Genomic DNA, 17931 nt, shown 5'->3' on the forward strand with positions numbered 1-17931 from the left:
GCCGTTGTAATAGTGAGGAATTGTAACCCCACCACCATAACGTTGGCATTGTTTCTGTGCTGACTCTGACTGATATGGAGCTTGTAGATAGACAGCATGTTTGTATAAGAATCCTAGGAACTAACTTCAGAAGGCACAGACTCCAACCCCTAGTCCTCCCAGTTCCAGAAGATTTACTGACCTTCGACCATAGAACCAGGATGATGTAGAACCAGGATGACAAAGAAGACCAGGATGACACAGTAGACCATCACTTGACCAGTTTCAAGGTCCTTATCAGAATAGACCATACTGGCTAGAACATGGAGAACTTTTCAACCTTCTCCCCTTGATTTATTTGTTCTGCTTTCCCTCTCCCTCCTTATAAAAACCTCTGCCTACACTGATGTAGGACGATGGGCTTTGGATAAGAGTCCCCCACCTTCTCAGGTAGCCAACACTTGAATAAACCTCTTTCCTTTTTCACCAGCAGCTGTCTTAAGAGTTTGGCTTTCATGGTGGCAGGCAGCCCAACCTTGGTTTTGGTTACATCCTGCTCACTCTGAGCCTCAGTTTCCTCATCTGGGAAATGAGTGTGATCCAACATCATAATTACTGAGACTTTGGGTTCTTGTCTCCTGATAGAAAATAATTTAGACCAGGGACACTGATAAAAGCAAAGGCAGATTTATTGGGACTTTGCAGAGGGCAAAACCACTGAGACAGGTCCTCAGGTTCTACACCCCAAATGTGGGGCTTAAGAGTTTTTATTCCTTGGGAATAGAGAAGTTTCTGGAGTTAACCAGTCAGGGTATAGGTTGGCTGGTTCCTTTTTTAGGAACGCTTGGGTCCCACTGAAGTCCTGGTATGAGTTAGTAAAGCAAAACATTCTGGGACTCTGCAAGACTTATTATGGGATGCAGAAAGGGACTTTCCCAACAGGTATTGAGTTTGTCTCTGGAGTTTTTGGCTTGGCTTTAAATCTGAAAAACAAACTTAAAAGAAGTCAGGCTAGTTCTAGGACCATTGTTTTATAGCTGCCTGTTGATAAACTGCCATAGTTGTCAGGGCTTGACTCAATGGAGCAATTTTTGGAAACATTTTATTCTACCTGCTTTGTCATTATAGGGATGTAGTAGTGATTCGTAGAGATTCTGCCTGTGGAATCAGGGTTCAGGTAGACAACCAGGAAGAGATTAATGTTTGACAGGCATGAGTGTGAAGGCCAGAGATGGGGCTAAAAGAATGAATGCTTCACCCTAGCTGGTTTGGCTCAGTGGAAAGAGGGTATGCAATACCAAAGCCTGCGTACTGAAGGGTTCTGGGTTCGATCCTGGTCAAGGGCATGTACCTCAGTTGCAGGCTTGATCCCCGACCCTGGTTGGGGCCTGTGCAAAGGCAACCAATCAATGTGTCTCTCTCATATCTGTGTCTCTTTCTGTCTCTCTCCCTTCCGCTCTAAAAATCAATGGAAAAATATCCTCCGGTGAGGATTAACAAAACAACAACAAAAGAATGAATGATTCACCTTGGCCAGTGTGGCTTAGTTGGTTGGGTGTTGTCCTGTGCACTGAAGGGTTGCCAGTTCGATTCTGGGTCAGGGCACATGCCCTGGTTGCAGGCTTGATATTTCCCTTTCATGTCAATGTTTCTTTCTCTCTCCTTCTCCCTTCCTTTCTCTTTAAAAATAAATAAAAAAATCTAACTATATATAAAAGGCTAATATACAAAGTGTCCCCTCAGGAGTTCAACTGGGAGACCAGGAGTTCGGTGGCTTGCTATGACTTGTGCTGACCACCAGGGGGTGTCAGTGGCTAGGCCTAGGGACCCTACCTGTGCATGAATTTCGTGCACCAGGCCTCTAGTGTTATTAAAAAAAAAGAGAATGAATTGCTGCCTTAGCAATCAGAGATGCAGTCAGAGTGCACACAGCAAACTGGCAAACTGGCTGCATGAACTCTGAGCATAAATAACCTCTGATTTAATTTTAGGTACCTTTTACTAAAACTTCAGTCTACCAAGAGAGCCAGCCTACCCATAGAGGGAGAGAGACAGAAGGGAGGAGTTAGCAGAAAAGGATCATTTGCTCAAAATGAAACCGGACAACCAATGGGTCTGGGCTGCCTGTCACTACTTGAGCCTTAAGCAGAGAAAGGATTGAACCATGTATGAGTGTTTATTTCAATAATGCCAGCAGTATTGATATGGAATTTTTGTACTGGAACCTGGATTCTTTGTCCACCGGAGTCAAAGAATGAATCCACGGACAGAGGGTAGTATAGCAAAGGTGGAGATTTATTGAAGAGCAAGTACAGACCCCCATGTAGAGAGAGGGAAAGAGTCCTGGTGTAGGTTGGCTGGCTACCCTGAATGGACTCCCAAGTGGGGAGGGGGAAAGGGTCCCACCGACTTGCTATGGTTTATAAAGGCTGTAGTTCCTGTGTCCCGATATCCCCTCTGATTGGTCAATATTCCCCTTCAATTTGGTTATTATAGTGACTCCTGAGGCCCTCCTACCTCATTGTCCTCCTATTCCTTCTGGGCTTTCTTCCTTCTTTATTTTGTAAATATAGACCTTCTTGGCTACTTCTAGTTTCCTTGTATTATGGAAATATACCTGTTGCTGCTTCCTTGTCTTATGTAAATGCCACTGTTGCTGCTCCCTTGTCTTATGGAAATGTAACTGCACCTGGCTTCCTTGTGTTATGGAAATGTACCTTCTCCCAATCTGTATCCCTATTTTTTTCCATGGACCCCAATTCTAAAAATTCCCTAAACCTGCCTATGTTCCCCTAAAATTCCTGTTTCAGTATGAGAGAGCAGTAGGTCATCCACAAAAATCTGCTCTACCCATCCCATAAGCCAGCTTCTTATATTGGGTAGAAGGACAAAGATTACATGGGAAAGTAAAAATGGTAGTCATGGGAAAATCAAGGTATAATGGTTACAGGTTACAGGCAATGTGGGCCTGGGAGGTGGCAGAGAGGAAGTGCCTCTGGGCACCTGCAGGACCAGAGTACAGGCAATAGGGGCTGGGATCCCAAAGGGCAGACAAAGGCAGGCCTCCAGGATGAGAATGATAGGCAGTTCTCAGAAAAGGAAGATGCATTCTGATGTTAGCTCCCATGTGTCAGGGTATACAACTATCAGCCAGGTCAGAATGTGCTTTCTCTGATCAGAACAGAACAATCACAGTTAACAGAGCATGATTAATATTTCTTATAACTATAGCTAGTCCCCACTAGTCCATTTTTGCCCTTAACAAAAAGAGCAGGGGCATTTATAGAAACTAGGACCAGCTGTTTGATGGACTTGTTACCAAGCAAGGGCTCGCTGTCCGTGTGCATAAAAGCCAATACCATGGCACCAGCTTTTGAGAAAAGAAAAAAAGCTTTATTGTGAAGTCGATGAGCAAGGAGTTCAGTCTCCCCGATCCAGGTTTTGGGGCATGGGTTTAAGGGGTCAGCATGGGGACTGCCTGGACAGTGGCTTCTGAAAGTGTTCTGGTATTCAGGTTCTGATCATGTCCGGTCCTTTGGCTCCGTGGAGGAGGAGTGGGGGTGAGGGGTGGGGTGGGGGGGGATGGGGGGTGGCGGGAGGGGGTGGCGGATGGAAATAGGGGATGAGAGGTAGGGGAGTGGGTAAAGGTGGAAATTTGGTTTGAGGAGTAATTTGCAACATTTTTTTTCCTTTGCAACATGACTTGCAGTTTTGTTCTATTTTCTCTGAAAAACAACTCAGTATCTTGTAAGAAACAGGATAGGACCATTCAGAGCTGGTTCTGTGGTTACAGAGTCATGACTTTTTTGGTCATTCTTTTCTACCCACTGATGAATACCGTTCCATCTCCCACGTCCCTTTGAAGCATAGTTGTTACAGAAAACCGAAGAAGAACAAAGCAATACTTAGAGAGATGGAGTTACATTTATTACGCGCGGGTCCAGAGGAGAATGTCTCTCAAATTCTGGGCCCCAACATGCAGGAATTTTCCCTATTTATATGTTTTTACCTTCTTTGTCTCCCAAATATGGGGTGTTTCCAGCCCCTTTTGCAAGTTCTTAAAGAGCCCGTATGTGCTGGGGCCTCGAGACCTCAACCAGAGGCCTGGCCTGGCACCAGCACTGATAACCTTGTCTGGGGAAGGTTTAATGGCCTCTCTGAAGTGGGAGTAGTCTTAGCAAGCAAGAATTTACAGAAGCCAAATAGCAGGGCTAAAATTTCAAACAGCAGTATTTATATAAGATGGATGCTTCATAGTAATGATCCCACCTTTGGGAAAACTGCTGTTTGAAACTACTGTTTTGAAGTTCTCTACTATTTCTTGCTAGTTCCTTGTTCCATAAGTCAACTCTGTTATTTTTAGACCAGGGGTCCTCAAACTTTTTAAACAGGGGGCCAGTTCACTGTCCCTCAGACCGTTGGAGGGCCGAACTATAGTTTTAAAAAAAAACTATGAACAAATTCCTATGAGCACTGCAGGCCTGGGACGAGTCAGCTGCTAAGCAGGACAGGCAGCGGCACCCGGCGGGCCGGATAAATGTCCTTGGCAGGCTGCATGTGGCCCGCGGGCCGTAGTTTGAGGACCCCTGTTTTAGACTGTCTCTTATTCTGTAAAAATAACTTTGTTTTTTAACTTAAATAATAGAAAAGATAAACTTAACTGTCTGACCTTGCAAGCTAGCCATCTAAAGGGGCTGATACGCTGATACTGATAATAATTCCCATATTCTCTTGCCAAGTGTTTGCTCATTATGTATCCAAGGTTACAGGTGTCTGTATAGATATGATATGTACTCAAGGTTATAAGTTGTCTGTATAGATATGACAGATGTTCATTAGATATGATATATACTCAAGGTTACAAGCTATCTACAAAAATAACTTATACAAAGACCTAGAAGTATATAAAAAGGGAATACTCCTTCCTGTGTTTGTTCAGAATTTGACAGAGATATTCTGTTCTGACACCCCGCGCAATAAATGACTCCAAATTAATTGGCTTGTTAAGGCATCTTGTATCTAGCTCGCTGATTGACAATAAAACATTTGGAGGCGACAGCGAGATAAGAGACAGGTGCCTATTGGCACCTGGTCTCAGACGCCTGGGACAGATGGCCTCCTCTGCCTGGCTGCCAGGCTCTGAGGATCTCTAGGGGGAGGTGCCACCTGATGAAGTTTCAGGGCCCCAGAGACGCTTCTCGGTGGTCATAACAGCTAGACAAGGGACACCTGACATGCCCCTGCATTCTTTTGAAGTCATTGGAAAAAGTCTCTGGAGGTAAGGGAATTCAAATTCAATTAAGGAATTTTGAATTCACTTTTCTGTTTGTTTGCTTGGGACTAGTCATCTTGCTACCAAGAGGAGGACTGGATGCAGACTTAACTTCTCTGGTAGGTTCTCACCAAGAGATTGGTCGAGAACATTGTCTTGGGGTGTGGGTGCCAGCAGCGCTCCCAGGTCCATTGGGGGAGTTAGGCAGTGTTTCGGTTATCTGTTTAACCCCCAAGTGTTTGGGGGAGTTGGGCAGTATTTTGGTTATCTGCTTAATTCCCAAGAGTGCTTGTCTGCTGAAAAAGTGTGAGTGCGGATGTTTGTCTGTCTGTCTAGGCATAATTATCTGTTCATTAACTGGTCTATAAATGTAAGTGTGAGAGCCTGCATAAAAGTGAAAGCCACTTTGTGTTATTCTGTACTTCTGCTGACTTGTCTGGCTAAAACGTTTGATTTATTTAAGGCTGAGTGCTCTGACGGACTGCAAAAATCCCCAAGCAGCTGCTGGGATTTCTTTTTTTCTCAGGGGTTTTTTGCTCTCTGTCACTTAGCTAATAAAATTTCTGTCTATGTTTGTATAGTAGGGGCTTTGATTTGCTCTTCCCTGATTTGTGATTTTGCTGTATTAGGTTAAAATTTTGGAATTCTGGGGTTGATTTAAAGGTATAAATTTGTGAAAGGTGTAGCCCAGAGAAGATTAAAACAAAGGCTGACTAGGTTCCAAGATTTCTTGTAAGAAAAAGCAAGAGAAAAGCCTTTCCAATGAACTATTTACAACAAAGTAATAAAAAGCTATAAAAATTTCAAGGAACAAAGAACTTGTTATTTACAGTTTTCTTATCTCCTCTGGCTGATAGAGGTTTCCAAGGGCAAAAAGAGAGGCAGGACTTGCTAAACTCGATAGGGCGGAGAGATTTACAGGGCCCTGCCCATGCCTGTGACATCATAGTCCCACACGGGTCAGCTGAGGCGGAACTAAGGCTTATGGGGTTAAGATTAGTACATTTTCTCACGGCTTGTATAAGGTGAAAGAGAAAGACTGCCAGATTTTTATGACTTTCCTGGGTGATCTCTGCTAATTTCTCATAATTAACTGCTTTGTGGGCTGCCTTTTTCAACCCTTCTAGCAAGCAGAAAATCATGTGGTCCTGAGACCTGCAACCTGCCTGCCCTTCTGTATATATTTATAGTGGGTCTCTGTCAGGGACAGCACCCTCTCTGCCTAGGGGGGGGGGGGGGGCACCAGCGGAGGGTATCTGCATGGCCCTGGGCATGAAGCCAGATTTGGCACCAGCAATCTCCTGAAGGGGACACTTTGGGGCTGGTGCCGAAGTGGGGGAGGAAGAGAGCCAAAAATTGTTCCAAAGTGGGTATGAAATAGGGTAGTAGCAGTGGGATTCGCTGGGTAGGGTGGTAGGCTCTCAGTCTGCTGAGATAGAGGAGCCCTGGGCTGGGGGACAGAGGGATGGTTAGAGAGATCAAAAATAGTAAAGAAGGAGGAGGATTTGAGATCCTCTGAGGGCTTAGAGTAAAGAAGGAAAAATCTAAAAGGAAAAGCAGCTATTACAGAGAGAAGAATGTATCCTTAAGTGTAAAAAGCCTGGATATACAGGATCCCAGACCACTTACCTTGTTTCCCCTACTAAGGACAGAGTAAATGGTTAATGCAGAAAGTGGGGGGACATCATTGGGGAGAGCAGGGAGAGATAAGTTTTTGTTGACTTTTGCTGGCTGGTTTCTTCAAAGCCACAAGCATTCTGCAAAGCACTATAAATCTTTCTCTGCCCCGTTTTATTCCCTTTAACCCTTCTAATACACATAGAGAAAATCTCATTGTCCAGCCAGATTAAAAGGTTCCTATCTCCAAGCCTGGCAGGGCGGGGTTACTGGGTGGGTGCTTCTTGGGCTGCATGGGAATGTTCAGCAAAGAAACTTTAAAATATAATATTTTATTGGCCATACTAGAAAAGAATTAATTCTATAGTCAAGACCAAATCTCAAAGTTATTAAGGTACATTTTCTTGAAAGCAAAAGTATATTTAAAGTGTATTCATGAATATTAATCTAAGAAATGCTTACTGTTTACTTTTTGGTAATCATTGAAGAATTAAGGTTTCTAAGAATAAAAAATTCTAATACATTTTAAAGGAAAAAGAAAAATATTAAAATAAAGATACTTAATAGAAGATCTAAGGCATAGTTATGCATTTTTGAAAAACATAGAAAGAAGGTTGGAAGGCTAATTTGAAAGTGTGAAGTTTATAAAGGTTATGTATGTAATAAGAAGGGACAAAGTAAGGTTTTATTTTATTTTATTTATTTATTTTTTAAAATATATTTTTTATTGGTATTTTACAGAGAGGAAGGGAGAGGGATAGAGAGCTAGAAACATTGATGAGAGAGAAACATCGATCAGCTGCCTCCTGCACACCTCCCACTGGGGATGTGCCCGCAACCAAGGTACATGCCCTTGACCGGAATCGAACCCGGGACCCTTCAGTCCGCAGGCCGACGCTCTATCCACTGAGCCAAACCGGTTTCGGCGACAAAGTAAGGTTTTAGTAGCAAGAAAAAAAAAAAAGCAGTCGGGACAGGGGCAGGTGTGACTTGAAAAACAAAACAAAAAAAACACAACACTAAACTCCCAGGTGCCAAGTGGAGGAGAGACGGAGCTGAAGTCCGCAGCCACCCTGGTGATTTAAAGATGGTTGATAGGCAGACCAAAGACTCAGCCACCGAGAGCCAGGTGAAAGAAGGTGGAGGGGCTAGATCCCTGAGTCACCTGCAGCCAATGGAAGCAGCAGCAGCAGCAGCAGCGAGAAAGTGGGGGATGTCAGGCAGTGACCTGACACCCGAGCTGCTGCCCAATGAATTATGAGTGTTTTACAACACACAATAAAAAAGTTAAACATTTGACTTACTGGTTAAAAATAAAAATGACAAACAATGGGCCCTTGAATCTGTGAAAGCAGCCAGCAATAGAGCTAGTAAAAGTTTCCTGGTTGCAAATGTACTGAAAAGGTTAAGACTTCAGCAGCAGTTTCTAGTACTGCAAGGAGCTGGGAGAAAAGACACTCCTTTGAGCTGGAGGACTCAGGACTTTAAACTCTTCTGGGGAAGTGGAGAAAGTTAACCCCTTAGACCAAGGGGTGGGCAAGACACCTGGTTGGGATAGGGGCTAGATGCCACATTCCTACAAGAGACCGCAGGCAGGAGAGACCGCAGTCACTGCCAGGAAGGACAGGCGGCATAGTAGGGCCTGAAGCCCAAGCCACCACTGCAGGAGCGCTTTGCAATGTACAAACTTGTCTCTTCCTGCAGCCCAGGCTGTGTTTAGCTTACTGCTTAGAGCCAAAGGAATGGCAAGGCAGGAGAGGGTAAAGGAAAGGCACTCTCCATATACCGGAGAGCCTTCAGGACTTTCAGACTCTCCTAGAGAGGAGTCTGACTGAGGGACTGGCATAAACCCTGAGGCTGCATGTTGAACTCCTAGACTGCAGTTTGCTGGGCAGAGGTGCAAGCCTGGTTGTATAGGGTTAATCTGCCTGTGTGCAGCAAACAACTTTCTCCCGTGCCAGAATACATTTTAGGGAAATTGGACAGACTGTGTTTGCAGCTAGAGAGAAGAACTGACTGCCGCACACAAACCCTGACAGTGGCTTACAGAGAACTGTGCAAGGTGACTCCCTTGCTACACTCCCAGGTGCTGGTTGTAGCCAAGTGCATAGATCACCTTGTATGGCATTAGAGCAATGTCCTACATGATGGACTTGGCTGATGCCTTCTTCTCATGAACATGGCTCCAGAGAGACAAAGACAATTTTGCTTTGTGTAAAAAGGTAAAAAATGGACTTTAGTCACCTCCCTGAAATGTTTGTATAACCCTACCATGTGTCATGTTTGGTAGCAGAAAATTTGGCTGCCTAAAGTGGCCACAGTGCCAATATTGTACTTCATTATGTCAATATGTTATATTAACCTTTGATTCTCTTACAGATCTGAATACAGCTGCCACCAACTACTTTAGACCTATGTAGGTCTACAGGCTTTAGTAGTCATTAGGAGTAACTGGTAAATGTCCAGTTTCCCATACTAAGCGTCATTGTTATGGCCCTATGTTAGCTGTCCTGGAAGAGGGTTATATAGGATTGAATCCCAAAAGAAGTAAAAGGTACCTAGCTGCCAAAAGAGCAGGTGCCCAAATGGGCAAGGAAAATCAAAAGATCTTAAAGCAGGTCAGTATATTTTTCTCCTTATATAATTCCTCCAAAATTTAGCTATACTTAATAAATAAATCATGGCAATACAATTCTTTGCATAAATTAAATAAGACTGGTTTCCAATAGTGGTTTTATTGACCGAAAACTTTGACTGGAGTATCATGTTTTAAAGAGCCCTGTCTGAACTCTAAAGACTTGAAACCAATAAGAGTGCCACAGAAAAGGCATGGTATCCTGCTTGATAGCCTGCCAGGGTTCTTGTTCCAGCATAAGAAGGGTTCAGCAATCTGGAGAAACGCTGTGTGTAGATTAAGTAGGAATCCAAAGATGGAAGATAATTTTGAAAGGCATTGAGGGTCAGAGGAGCTTAGCTAAAGGAGCTAAGTTCTCCTTGTCTCAGGACCCCTAGCTTTTTATTAACACATGTTGTCCTAAGGCAAGGTGGATATATACACTTCAAAGGGTAGGGTTTCCTACAGAAGCATTGTCAGATTGGGGAATAGCCTACGGCTGTTCAGGTGTTTGGCCAACAGGAGGCAATAACATGTAGATTAAGATGCCCTGAGCTGTCTGGCAGCAAACAATCGTCTATTCAAATATATATTTTTCTTTTTTAAATTTTTTTCTTTTTCTTTTTTTAAATTTAATAAATCTTTATTGTTCAGATTATTACAATTGTTTCTCCTTCCCCCCCATAGCTCCCCTCCACCTGGTTCCCACCACACCCTTTGCCCTTACATCCCCCAACACTGTCCTCATCCATAGGTGTACAATTTTTGTCCAGTCTCTTCCTGCACCACCCATACCCCTTTCCTCCTGAAAATTATCAGTCCACTCCCTTTCTATGCCCCTGATTTTATTATATTCACCAGTTTATTCTGTTCCTCGGATTTTTAATTCACTTGATTTTTAGGTTCACTTGTTGATAGATATGTATTTGTTCATAATTTTTATCTTTACTTTTTTCTTCTTCCTCTTCTTAAAGAATACCTTTCAGCATTTCATATAATACTGGTTTGGTGGTGATGAACTCCTTTAGCTTTATCTTATCTGTGAAGCTCTTTATCTGACCTTGCATTCTGAATAATAGCTTTGCTGGATAGAGTAGTCTTGGTTGTAGGTTCTTGCTATTCATCACTTTGAATATTTCTTGCCACTCCTGTCTGGCCTGCATAGTTTCTGTTGAGAAATCAGCTGACAATTGTATGGGTGCTCCCTTGTAGGTAATTATCTGTTTTTCTCTTGCTGCTTTTAATATTCTCTCTTTGTCTTTTGCTCTTGGCATTTTAATTATGATGTGTCTTGGTGTGGTCCTCTTTGGATTCCTTTTGTTTGGGGTTCTGTGTGCTTCCTAGACTTGTAAGTCTATTTCTTTCACCAGGTCGGGGAAGCTTTCTGTCATTATTTCTTCCAATAGGTTTTCAGTATCTTGCTCGCTCTCTTCTTCTGGCACCCCCATAATTCAAATGTTGGTACACTTGAAGTTGTCCCAGAGGCTTTGTAAAACCCCCAGAGGGAGACCCTTTCTCTATCCCACGGATCGACGGCAACCCCAATCATCCGCAGGAGGTGTCACTTGATGCAAACAGCAAGAGGCTTTATTCCAGCGCTCTGGGGCTCAACTCGTAACTCACACGGGAGCAGAGGAGTCGAACCCCGAGCAGAAAGTCTTACAAGTATATATAGGCAAAAACCATACATCGGGGGGGGGGGGTTACACATGTGAGGGGGAAGAGAGGACAAAGCCGCCAGGAAATTCCAACAGGGCTCGTTAATAACATGTTTAATGACAGGGCCTAAGTTTTCAGTCAACAGTCCCATCCGGTAATCTCATGTCCTGCTTTTCTTATCTGTCAGAGCACTATTTGCTCTGTCTGCTCTTAGCTCGGGGCTGTTTCCTGGGACAGGTGTAAGGGTCTTGTTCCCATCACTGGCGGAGGGGGAAGACCTTGGAGAGTTAAGATAAAACGGACAGCTGTAAAAAAAAACACTTTACTCTTTCAGTTAGGGTTTGCTTTTTTCCTGAAGCTCCATTTTCTATTGTTGCTTTTTAATCTCTGGAGTTAAGAGGTTCAGGATTTGCCCAGATAAGATAAAGTAAACAAAATTCTTTACCTTTCAGCTTCTTACACTATCTTCAACTTTTTGGATTCTTTTTTCTTTTTTTTGCTTTTCCAGTTGAGTGTTTTTTGCTTCTTTGTATTTCAAATCTTTGACTTGATTCTTGTGTTCCTCTAGTCTATTTTTGGGTCTCTGTATAATATTTTTTATTTCAGTTAGTGTATGTTTAATTTCTAGTTGGTCCTTTTTCATATCTTCGAGGGTCTCGTTATATTTATCGGCCTTTTCTAGGATATTCTTGAAAAGCCTTATAACCATGGTTTTGAATTCTATATCCAGTCATTTGTTTTCCTCTATTTCTTTCATTTGTGATCTGTTTCTTCGCCTCCCCATTTTTCACTGCTTTCCTGAGTTGGTAGGGTAGCTTTGTGTGCTAGGTTTCCTATATGGCCCAGTGGGTCGGCCTCCCCAGTTAACCTGAGGTGGACACTCTTGGTGCACCCCTTTGTGGACTGTGTGTACAGCCTTGTTGTAGTTAAGTCTTGATTGTTGTTGGTATCACTGGGAGGAATTGACCTGCAGGCCAGTTGGCTGTGAGGATCAGCTGTGTCTACACTGGGAGATTTTCAGTGCTGGAGACAGCCTTATAGGATTAGCCTTGCCAGATTGCAAAAGCCTCTGTGCTCAGCTTGGAAGGGGTGGAGTCTCAGGGCAGAGCAGACAGTCTTGGCTCCCCGTCAGCCCTGCCCTTGTGCGTGAGTCTCCAGACCTCTGCCTTCCATAGTTCCCGAGTTTCTGCCTTACAGTCCAGATTTCCCCCGTAAAAGCATGGGTCCCCAGGGGCTCGCCTGGAACTGTGGTTCAGTGCAGTCAGGAGCTTCCAACTCCCTTCCGCTAAGTATAGCCTGTGGTAACCTCCTGTGTGCACTCGCGCCTCCAGACCCCTGCCGTTGCGGCTCCCCTGAGTCTCTGAGTCTCCGTGTGCCTTTCTCTCTACATGACAGTCCAAACTCCCCCTGTATGAGCCTGGGTCTACAGGGTTTCGCCTGCAAATGAGGTTCAGTGCAGTCGGAACTGGGGTTCAGTGCAGTCGGGGGCTTCATCCCCCTCTCGCCAGAGAAAGCCAGCCAGGCACTCCGCTACCCTTCCTCTCTGCCTGCATGTGTCTCCGTACCTCAGCTCTTTGCTGCTCCTTCTCAGTGTACTTTTCTCTTTCCTTCTAGATGTAGAATTTCCACTCAGCCAGCTTTCCTGTGGTTCTGGATGGTGTCCGTTCTGTCTTTTAGTTGTAGTTTTGAAATTGTTGTGCGGGGCAGCAGTTTAGGTGCTTACCTATGCCGCCATCTTGGTTTCTCTCTATTCAAATATTTTTCAGGTTTAGGGAAATGCCTTTAGCCATTCCCAACAGGTGATAACATATGTGACTCAGCCCTTGTTGAGTCCCCAAGTTCCATCAACCTTTTGATGAAACTCTTGCAATTATGACATGCTGGAATTGGCTTCTGGCAATAGCCCTGAAAATAAATGGTGCTGGAATGTCAGGCCCATACCCTACCATCACTGGCAGTTGGGCAGAGTAGAAGAGAAGCAATAAGGGCACCTCTGCATCCCTGTGGGACCCCCCACACACTCTAGACTGCAAGGAGTAGGCGGGCTACTGAAATGGGCCTTAAAGCCTAGGGCATGGGCCCAGGTAGAGCCATTACAGGTGAGGAATTCACCTAACTCAGCAGATACTGCAGGCAGGCTTGATGGCAGCTGGATGGCTTGGCTTCCTGGCCCTACAGGGCATATTAAAATTCAATCATGAAATTCTGGCAAAGGTAGTCAGTTACCATTCTTATTGTGTTTATGCAAACAATCAGGCCAAATTAAACACAATAGATAAATTAGTCTTGATTTGGCTCTTTTAATAAACAGAGGGATAATTTTAAGGGAAAAAATTATATTTCAATAAAAGTTATTAAAACTAAAATGTTTTTTTTCCCTCCTACCAGAACATTTTTTACAGTTTGTCTCCACCAGATCACAAGCCCACCTCCTTAGGTGCCCAGGCCTCATTGTCCCTCTGACAGACAGCAAGGATCTCTTGGCTCCAAAAGAAAACTCCACCCCTCTTCAGCATGGAAGTAGCCAGAGGAGCCCACCTACGTCCATTTTCCCTGAAAGAATTCAGAGCCAGGATCCTTGAGGTAATATATTAGGCAGTTAGACAGACATGAGCAGAGCAAGGCCGATGGGCCAACTGGCACTACCAGATGTAACCAAGTCTTTCCACCTCTATGTATATGAGATAAGGGGCTTATACCAAACCATCTGGTCTCAGGCACTCACCCGTGGGACGTCAGCACAAAAGGCTAAATTAATTGCCCTTATTCAGGCTCTCCAGTGGGCAAAAGACAAATCAGTAACAATTTACACTGATAGCAGGTATGCGTTTGCAACAGCTCACGTACACAATGCTATTTACAAGGAACGGGGATTTTTTACTTCAGCTGGGAAGGACATTAAAAATAAAAAAGAGATTTTGGCTCTACTAGAAGCCATCTAGCTACCCAAAGTAGTGGCATTGGTCCACTGTAAGGGACACCAGAAAGGGGACTCCCCAGAAGCAAGAGGGAACCAAACTGCAGATGAAGTGGCCCGGGAGGCTGCCCTAAAAACCAGTAGGGCCTCTACAGATTCTAGTGACTCTTCCAGACCTTGACCTACCCAACTAAGACAGAAACAGCTGGCTCTAGAACCAACCGAGGTATAGTGAAGGTACATGGCATGAAGCCAGATCTCAACTTGAACAATCTCAGAATTTTCTGAAAATGACATTTCCCCCAATGTTCTGGGTTGTGTAAGAAGTAGTGAGTTCCCTGTCTTGTTTGCATCAGATTATCTGATTTCCAACTTCTCTCTTTCCTCCTAGAGATGGCACCAGCCAAAGAGCTTCTTGGGCCCAGCAGGACCTGATAACTGTTCCCCCCTCCTCCCCCAAGATTCTGAGGCACAAAGAACCAAAAGGGATGCAAAGCTCAATTACCTGTGGATAATAGCTGGTCTGTCTACCAGGTGGTGCCAAATCCTTGCATTCATTTATTCAACAACTAGAGGCTCGGTGCATGAAATTCATATACAGGTAGAGTCCCTAGGCCTGGCTAGGGATCAGGACTGATCATGTTCCCCACCTCCCTGCCTTTCCGCCTCTTCCTTCCCTCGCTCCCTCAGCACCCTGCCACCACCACTGGTTGCCTGCCATGTTCTGTGCCACCCCTAGTAGTCAGTGCACATCATAGCGAGCAATTGAACTCCCATCCTACTGGTCGAACTCCCGAGGGAACACTTAGCATATTAGCCATATCCTATCTAATAAAAGAGTGATATGCAGATTGACCATCACTCCAACACACAAGATGGCTGCCCCCATGTGGTCAAAGATCTTGCCCCCATGTGGACACAAGATGGCCACCACAAGATGGCCTGCAAGGGAGGGCAGTTGGGGGTGATCAAGCCTGCAGGGGAGGGCAGTTAGGGGTGACCAAGCCAGCAGAGAAGGGAAGTTGGGGGCAACCAGGCCTGCAGGGAAAGGCAGTTGGGAGGGACCCAGGGCTGCAGGGGAGAGCAGTTGGAGGGGACCAGGCCTGCAGGGGAGGGCAGTTAGGGGTGACCAGGCCTGCAAGGGAGAGCAGTTAGGGGCAAACAGGCTGGCAGGGGAGCAGTTAGGCATCAATCAGGCTGGCAGGGGAGTGGTTAGGGAGTGATCAGGCTGGCAGGCAGAAGTGGTTAGGGGCAATCAGGAAGGCAGGCAGGCGAGCAGTTGGGAGCCAGCAGTCCTGGATTGTGGGATCGGGCCTAAACGGGCAGTTGGACATCCCTCAAGGGGTCCCAGATTGGAGAGGGTGCAGGCTGGGCTGAGGGACACCCCCCTCCCCTGTGCATGAATTTCGTGCACCGGGCCTCTGGTGTATATATATATATATATATATATATATATATATATATATATATATATATATTAGTAGTTAGGTGATTCCTAGGACTGGTATTGTCTCACCCAATAACTTAGATATTTTAATGGGTCTCAAAATTCTGTGACAGATTTTTGGTCATGTGGTTTCCATTAAAGAGTACTGATTAAAACTAATAACTTAAAAACTGCCACACATACACAAAAGAAACAAATGGTCCATAAAACATTCTCCTTTCCTTCTGAAGGTTTTCTGATGCATTGTAATCATTAACCAGTCTTTTACTATTAAACTTAAATGGCCAATTGAGACAAACAGTTCCAAGACCGTTCTCCCACCACTGAGTAAGACGGGGGTGGCAGGTGTTGGGAATAATATTCATTTAGCTTCTGAGCTTTCTGGGCAGACTTGGTGACTTTGCCAGCTCCAGCTGCCTTCTTGTCCACTGCTTTGATGACACCCACAGCTACTGTCTGTCTCATGTCACAAACACTGAAACGGCCCAGAGGAGGGTAGTTAGAGAAGCTCTAAACACGCATGGGCTTGCCAGGAATCATATCAATGATGGAAGCATCACCAGATTTCAAAAATTAGGGCCATCTTCCAGCTTTTTCCTAGAATGACAATCAATCTTCTCCTTCAGCTCAGCAAATTTGCAAGCAACATGAGCTGTGTGACCATCCAGCACTGGTGCATAGCCAGCACTGATCTGGCCTGGGTGGTTCAGGATAATCATCTGAGCTGTGAAGCCAGCTTGCTTCCATTGGTGTGTCACCAGCCACATTGCCTCGGCGAACATCTTTGACAGATACGTTCTTGATGTTGAAGCCCACCTTGTCCCCAGGAAGAGCTTCACTCAAAGCTTCATGGTGCATTTCAACAGGTTTCACTTCAGTTGTAACGTTGCCTGGAGCAAAGGTGACCACCAGGCCGGGTTTGAGAATACCAGTCTCCACTTGGACCACAGGGACAGTACCAATACCACCAATTTTGTAGACATCAAGGAGGGGCAGACGCAGGGGCTTGTCAGTTGGACGAGTTGGTGGCAGGATGGCATCCAGAGCTCCAAACAGCGTGGTTCCACTGGCATTGCCATCTTTACGGGTGATCTTTCATCCCTTGAACCAAGGCTTATTAGCACTTGGCTCCAGCATGTGGTCACCATTCCAACCAGAAATTGGCACAAATGCTACTGTATCAGGGTTGTAGCCAATTTTCTTAATGTAGGTGCTGACTTCTTTAACAATTTCCTTATCTCTTTTCTGGCTGTAGGGTGGCTCAGTGGAATCCATTTTGTTAACACCAACAATCAGCTGTTTCACACCCAGTGTGTAGGCCAGGAGGGCATGCTCACAGGTCTGTCCATTCTTGGAGATGCCTGCTTCAAATTCACCAACATCAGCAGCAACCATCAGGACAACACAGTCAGCCTGCGATGTGCCTGTAATCATGTTGTTTTTTTTAATATATTTTTTTATTGATATTTCACAGAGAGGAAGGGAGAGGGGTAGAGAGCTAGAAACATCAATGAGAGAGAAACATCGATCAGCTGCCTCCTGCACACCTCCTACTGAGGATGTGCCCGCAACCAAGGTACATGCCCTTGACCAGAATCGAACCTGGGACCTTTCAGTCCACAGGCCGACGCTCTATCCACTGAGCCAAACCGGTTTCGGCTGTAATCATGTTTTTGAAATCTCTGTGCCCTGGGCATCAATGGTGGTCACATAATACTTGCTGGTCTTGAATTTCCACAGGGAGATATCAATGGTGACACCACGCTCCCAGTCAGCTTTCAGTTTATTCAAGACCCAGGCATACTTGAAGGAGTACTTCCCCATCTCAGCAGCCTCCTTCTCAAATTTGCTCGTTGGTTCTTTTGTCGATCCCACCACATTTGTAGATCAGATGGCCAGTAGTGGTAGACTTGCTGGAATCTACGTGTCCAATGACAATGATGTTGATGTGAGTCTTCCTTTCCCATTTTGGGTTTGATTTAGTGGTGGTTTTCATGACACCTGTGTTTTGGCGGCAAACCCGTTGCAAAAAAGGGAAGAATACAACTTTAAAAAAGCAAGTTCCCTCCCTCATGGGACTCACATTTTAGTCTCTTGTGGGAGGAGAAAGAGAGAAGCAGACAATAAGATAATAAAAAATATAGAATAGGATAGGTTGTGGTAAGTGGTATGGAAAATTCAGTAGGTAAGAATAAAAATGATTGCAGTTCTTTCTACTTTTAGGAATAGAAAATATATGGGGTGGAATAAGAACCATCTGCTTTTTTTGTTGTTGTTAATCCTCACTTGGGGAAAATTTTCCATGGATTTTAGAGACTGTAGAGGGAGAAACATGGATGTGAGAGAGACATATAGATTGGTTGTCTCTTGCACACATCCTGACTGGGGCTGGGATCAAGCCTGCAACCCAGGTATGTGCCCTTGCC

The 17931-nt window shown here is 44.7% G+C and overlaps 1 pseudogene across 1 annotated transcript; it reads right to left on the reverse strand.

The window, feature by feature from the left end:
* Positions 1–361: 361 nt before the first annotated feature.
* LOC308252665 (elongation factor 1-alpha 1-like) lies at positions 362–17501 on the reverse strand (annotated as a pseudogene). Its single transcript has 3 exons — positions 17156–17501; positions 15805–16929; positions 362–561 (listed from the first exon to the last, which is right to left on the reverse strand). The product of its transcript is annotated as an elongation factor 1-alpha 1-like (transcript).
* Positions 17502–17931: the final 430 nt, after the last annotated feature.

This window comes from Plecotus auritus (assembly GCF_963455305.1).
Source record: "Plecotus auritus genome assembly, chromosome: 7".
In the NCBI taxonomy this organism is placed as follows: domain Eukaryota; kingdom Metazoa; phylum Chordata; class Mammalia; order Chiroptera; family Vespertilionidae; genus Plecotus; species Plecotus auritus.